At 49.1% G+C, this 6377-nt stretch overlaps 1 pseudogene; it reads right to left on the bottom strand.

The window, feature by feature from the left end:
* Window positions 1-331: 331 nt before the first annotated feature.
* LOC128136156 (uncharacterized) lies at window positions 332-1847 on the bottom strand (annotated as a pseudogene).
* Window positions 1848-6377: the final 4530 nt, after the last annotated feature.

Here is a 6377-nt window from a genome sequence, read left to right as displayed (position 1 = left end):
TAAGTGGAAACTCCCCCACAACCACTGTCACTGTAGTGGCACCATCTTCTCCTGGCAAACGCAGGCTGACCATTGCTAATGCCTGTGCCTGAACAATGCCGAATGCATCTGCCACAAAAAGCCGCTGTTTGGAGGGTGTAATTCCGCAGTTAGCGGCGTCTTTGGTTTTAATAGCTGAAATTTGAGCTCCGGTATCTACCAAAAACGTGACCGGGACTTGTCTTGGCCCCACAACGCCTGTAATTAGTAAATCACCCCAGCCGTTTTCAGTGAGCTGTCTGATATACATCCAACCTTCGCCCCCCCCGCTCACCATTGAAGGGCGAAGGATCTAGTTTCCCGCCGGCTTTTGGGGGGCATTTGGTTCTGATAAATCAGTCAGGGAGGGTGCGCTGGGAGTAGCATTCTCAAAATCCACTTTTCTATTTGCTGATTTATCGGGCCACCCTGTTACCAACTTTTCTAATTTGTCTGTTGCAGCCCATCCGTTAAGTCACGCGGGATCCCCTTCTGGTGTCCCTCCGCCCACAGTCTATTACGTTTGTTCGGGATATCTCTCCCCCCCCCAGCGGTTTAGCGAGGGGTGTTCTCTTATCACTCCCAGGGCGTGGAAATATTTTTACTTTGGCCCGCCTCAAGCCCCTGGAGTCCGTTTTGGTGGCTGGAAGGTTAACGGGACCATACTTGTGCCCGTAATTAATTAATTCCTGGGCCACTTCTCCCCAAGTCCACATTTTCCTATCCGGGGGTCGGCAGTGCCGATCAGGCGTGAGTCCTCCTAAAGCAGCCGCAACTCTCTCGCCCTGGGGCATCGCCTGTATCTTTCCTTGGAATTGTATACCAATCAGCTTCAAAGAATCGAGGAGTCCCCTTATAAGGGGAGTCATTTGCTCGGGATCCACCGACATCATCATCGGGGACTCCTGTGTAGGCTCCAATTTTCGATCATACATCATCTGCAGACAAGCTGCCTTCTGCACGCTCTCCACTAATTGATCCACAGTCCCCGTAATTGCGAGGGGATCCCCCCTCTCCAAGGGGTTCAAACCCCCTGCCCAATAAGCTGCCCGTTGTGTTAAAGACCAGGGGGCGCGGTAATCCCCAATAGTTAAAAACAGTCCTGGTCCCCAATACCCTTCTGCCTCCTTTTCACTTAACAGAATCTGGTCCCCCCCCGACAACGATACTCTCCACACATACTCCGTTTCTGACTCCTTAGGGGTTTGGCCAAATTCCTTTTTTAGTTTCGCCAACTCGGTGGCGGTACAGGGGACCTCTTTAGTTGTAACTTGGGGGAACTGGTCCTGCTGATCATCATAAATATATTCAGTTTTGACTAAGGGTCACAATGAAGGCAGCTCTAACTTCTCCACTCTCTCTTTCGCTGCCTGCAGGTCGTTAAAGGGGTAGCCAATTTCTGATCTTGGAGGAATTTCCTCGGGGACAGTATCCGCAAGGAGCTGCTCCTTAAGAACAATTTGCAAATGTTTCACTTGGTTCTTTTCTGCTTCAAGTTGTGCTTTTAACCCCGCCACTTGTCCCAGAAGGGACCGAACAAGGTTTTGGAGGGATTCAATAATCCGAGATTCTGCAGTGAGGTGGCAATGCCTAGCCTCTACTGCTGCGGCCAGACTAGCACCAAGAATGGCACAGACAATCGCTTTTCCTTTTCCTGACCGCACTCTAGCGTCTTCCTGTAAAGCGACCATCCGATCAACAACGCTCTGCAGATTATACCAATTTCCCTGAGCCCAGTCTACCCCGGGCACAGAGGGTCGCACTTTATGTTTTTCTTAAAAATCAAACAAAACTTCTTTCCCCAAAGGGGCAATTTTGCTATCACTCATCTTGTATAAAGCGGGGAAGCGGTCGTCTCAGGAAGGCAGCACGTAAAGTTTCAAACACAACACAAGCCCGCACCCCTTACATTCCTGAGAGGTCTCACATATTTGGGAAACAGTACGGCACTCTCGTCTCAAGGGATCCTGTCCGTGACGCCAATTCAAATGTCCCGATCCAATGTCGGGGAAGCTTTCGATATGATCCCAAGAGCGAGATTAAGACACAAACGAGGTCAAATGCCGTATACCCAAAACAGCTTTTATTATCAAAAGTATCAAAAGTAGAAAATAGTAGCGATAGGATAGAATGGAAGAAAAAGGCAGAAATCAAGCAAGCAGTCGGGATAGAGTTGCAAGAATAGTCACCACCATGGATCCACCGGCGTCCCGTTGGTCCTCAGTCTTCAATTCTTCGGTGGTGGGTGCACACCACGGCTTGTCTCCACGGTTTTTTATAGGGCATAGTACGATGATGCATGCACATACGTACTGTTCACACGCTGCAGGTTTCGTCTAACACACGACCTTCGCGTGATCAACACCAGAAACCAGCACATTATCTCAAAGACTACAGTTTCCATGACAATGGTAGTCTCCACATTCCTGCATGCTTTGCCGGCTCCGGCCTGTCTCCTCCCCTGGATGCCTCAGTGGCCTGGTAATCGTCCTTATCGGACAGGGGAGTGTCCTGCTTAAACAAGCCGTCCCAGAGACAAATGGCTCGAGATAAATAGTTCACAGTTCAGTCTCTCACAGCAAACGATCTTTGAGACAAATGGCTTGAGATGACAGTTCAGTCTCCCACATTGACATTCTCTGAGCAATCCATACTGCATAAAAACATTTATCAAAGGCTCTAATCCTTTCCATGCTTCCAGCCTAACAGGGTACTGATTTACCCTTACTGGACCTGCCCCTGGTCTGAGCTTGATTTTGAACGGGATCACATTTTTGGATTTACCTGGCATCCTAGAGGCCCATACCAGAGGAATTACTGCATTCAATACCATGTCCGGAACGTTGTCTCCAGGTTCTTCTGAGATTTCATTCATCAGTAAACAGAGTTGAGCTCTCCATGCCGTTTCTCGAGGAATGTGCATCTGTACAGAATTCTCAGAGAAGGTTATTTGAGCATTAAGCTTGCATAACAAATCCCGTCCCAAGAGTGGAAGGGGGCATTCAGGCATATATAGAAACTCATGAGTTAATTTAGTGGCTCCAATCATACGCTCCCATAGGTTGTAAGAATGGCCGCAAGGTTCTTTTTCCCGTTGCCCCAACAATTGGCACCACAGTCTTACTAAGAGGTCCCTTACAACTTGTTACCACTGAATGAGTATGTCGTGGTTTAACCCCAGCCAGCAACTAAGCACCACGCAGCCGCTCACTCACTTCCCCCCCACCCAGTGGGATGGGGGAGAGAATCGGGAAAAGAAGTAAAACTCATGGGTTGAGATAAGAACGGTTTAATAGCATATAAAAAGAAGAAACTAATAATGATAATGATAACACTAATAAAGTGACAGCAGTAATGATAAAAGGATTGGAATATACAAATGATGCACAGTGCAATTGCTCACCACCCACCGATCGACGCCCAGTTAATCCCCGAGCGGGGATCCCCCCGCCCCCACTCCCCCCCAGTTTATATACTAGATGTGACGTCACATGGTATGGAATACCCCGTTGGCCACTTTGGGTCAGCTGCCCTGGCTGTGTCCCCTCCCAACTTCTTGTGCCCCTCCAGCCTTCTCGCTGGCTGGGCATCAGAAGCTGAAAAATCCTTGACTTGAGACTAAACATTACTTGGCAACAACTGAAAACATCAGTGTTATCCGCATTCTTCTCATACCGAACTCAAAACATAGCACTGTACCAGCTACTAGGAAGACAACTAACTCTATCCCAGCTGAAACCAGGACAGAGTAGCTCCACTATCTATTAAAAAAATCAATTGTTTCATTCCCCAGCTTTATTGGGACTAGGGGATCCACTGGGGATGCTTTAATGTTCTCCCCGGTCCTCTTCATTTGGTTTTCTTCATTCATTATCTGAGCTCTCTAATACCATCACAGTAACATCCTTGTCTGGCTCCTTTTTCTCCTTGTTGGGGCATTCATTCTTCCAATGCCCTTCTTGCCTGCAAATAGCACATTGATTCAGACCTAAGGGAGGACTCCTTTGTGCCCCCCGCTTTTTGCCTTTATCCCCACGGCCTTGGCCTCCTCCCCTTTTTCCTTTTCCCCCTTCTCTATCTACTATAGCTGCCGCTAGCAAAGAAAGAGGTTTGTAATTTCATTTTCGCTTGTTCTCTCTTTTCTTTCTGCTCCTCTCTGTTACTATACACTTTATAGGCAATTTCAATTGTGAAATAGACATTCCTTCTTTCCTTTTGTGCAACAGGATAGATATGACTTAGTCGCCATCACGGAAACATGGTGGGACGACTCCCATGACTGGAGTGCTGCAATGGATGGCTACAAGCTCTTCAGAAGGGATAGGCAAGGTAGACGAGGTGGTGGGGTGGCTCTCTATGTTAGGGAATGTTTTGACTGTACAGAGCTACACGATTCTGATGACAAGGTGGAGTGCTTATGGGTGAGGATGAGAGGGAAAGCCAATAAGACAGATATTGTGCTGGGAGTCTGTTATAGACCGCACGACCAGGTTGAAGAGACGGATGAATTTTTCTACAAGCGGCTGGCAGTAGTCTCAGAATCGTGTGCCCTTGTCCTTGTGGGGGACTTTAACTTTCCAGACATCTGCTGGAAATACGACATGGCAGTGAGTAAACAATCTAGGAGGCTCCTGGAGTGTGTGGAAGATAACTTCTTGACACAGCTGGTGGGTGAGCCAACCAGGGGAGGAGCCTTGCTAGATCTGTTGTTTACGAACAGGGAAGGATTGGTGGGAGGTGTGATGGTCGGAGGCCGTCTTGGGCTTAGCGACCATGAAATTATAGAATTTTCAATTCTTGGTGAGGCAAGGAAGGTGGCCAGCAAAACCACCACTATGGACTTCCGGAGGGCTAACTTTGGCCTCTTCAAGGCACTGGTTGAGAGAGTCCCTTGGGAGACGGTCCTGAAGGGCAAAGGGGTCCAGGAGGGATGGACATTCTTTAAGAAGGAAATCTTAATGGCTCAGGACCAGGCTATTCCCATGTGCCGCAAGTCGAACCGCCGAGGAAAACGCCCGGCCTGGCTGAATGGGGAGCTTTTGCTAGGACTTAAGAAAAAAAGGAGAGTTTATCATCTCTGGAGGAAAGGGCGGGCAACTTGGGAGGAGTACAGGCATCTTGTTAGGTCATACAGAGAGGAAATTAGAAAGGCAAAAGCTCAGCTAGAACTCAATCTGGGCACTATCGTAAGGGACAACAAAAAATGTTTTTACAAATATGTTAACAGTAAAAAGAATCCCAAGGAGAATATCTGTCCTTTAATGGATACAGAAGGGAACGTAGCAACCAGTGATGAGGAAAAGGCCGAGGTACTTAATGCCTTCTTTGCCTCAGTCTTTAGTAGTGAGTCCAGTCATCCTCAGGGTACTCCACCCCCTGAGCTGGAAGGTAAGGATGAAGAGCATAACATACCCCCCTTAATCCAGGAGGAATTAGTTAGGGACCTGCTACGCCATCTGGACACTCACAAATCTATGGGACCTGATGGGATCCATCCAAGAGTACTGAGGGAACTGGCAGAGGTCCTTGCCAAGCCACTCTCTATCATCTATCAGCGTTCCTGGTCAACAGGGGAGGTCCCAGAGGACTGGAGGCTTGCCAATGTGACTCCCATTTATTAGAAGGGTCGGAGGGCGGATCCGGGGAACTACAGGCCTGTCAGCCTGACCTTGGTACCGGGGAAGATTATGGAACGGTTTGTCTTGAGAGCACTCACACGGCAGCTCCAGGATAAGAGGGGGATCAGGCCCAGTCAGCATGGGTTTACGAAAGGCAGGTCCTGCTTGACCAACCTGATCTCCTTCTATGACCAGGTGACCCGCCTAGTGGATGAGGGAAAGGCTGTGGATGTTATTTTCCTTGACTTCAGCAAGGCCTTTGACACTGTCTCTCATGGCATACTCCTTGAGAAACTGGCGTCTCGTGGCCTGGATAAGTGTACTCTTCACTGGGTGAAAAACTGGCTGGATGGCCGAGCCCAGAGGGTAGTGGTGAATGGGGTGAAATCCAGTTGGCGGCGGGTCACAAGTGGTGTTCCCCAGGGCTCGGTGTTGGGCCCTGTTCTGTTTAATATCTTTATTGATGATTTGGATGAGGGGATCGAGTGCACCCTCAGCAAGTTTGCAGACGACACCAAGTTGGGAGGCAGGGTCGATCTGCTTGAGGGTAGGGAGGCTCTACAGAGAGATCTGGACAGGCTGGATCGATGGGCTGAGGGCAATTGTATGAAGTTCAACAAGGCCAAGTGCCGGGTCCTGCACTTCGGTCACGGCAACCCCATGCAGCGCTACAGGCTTGGGGAAGAGTGGCTGGAAAGCTGCCCGGCAGAGAAAGACCTGGGGGTGCTGGTTGACAGCCGG

Source organism: Harpia harpyja, chromosome W, assembly GCF_026419915.1.
Source record: "Harpia harpyja isolate bHarHar1 chromosome W, bHarHar1 primary haplotype, whole genome shotgun sequence".
Classification (NCBI taxonomy): domain Eukaryota; kingdom Metazoa; phylum Chordata; class Aves; order Accipitriformes; family Accipitridae; genus Harpia; species Harpia harpyja.
The sequence above is the reverse complement of the archived record's forward strand: the minus strand, read 5'-3'. Positions and strand labels throughout refer to the sequence as shown.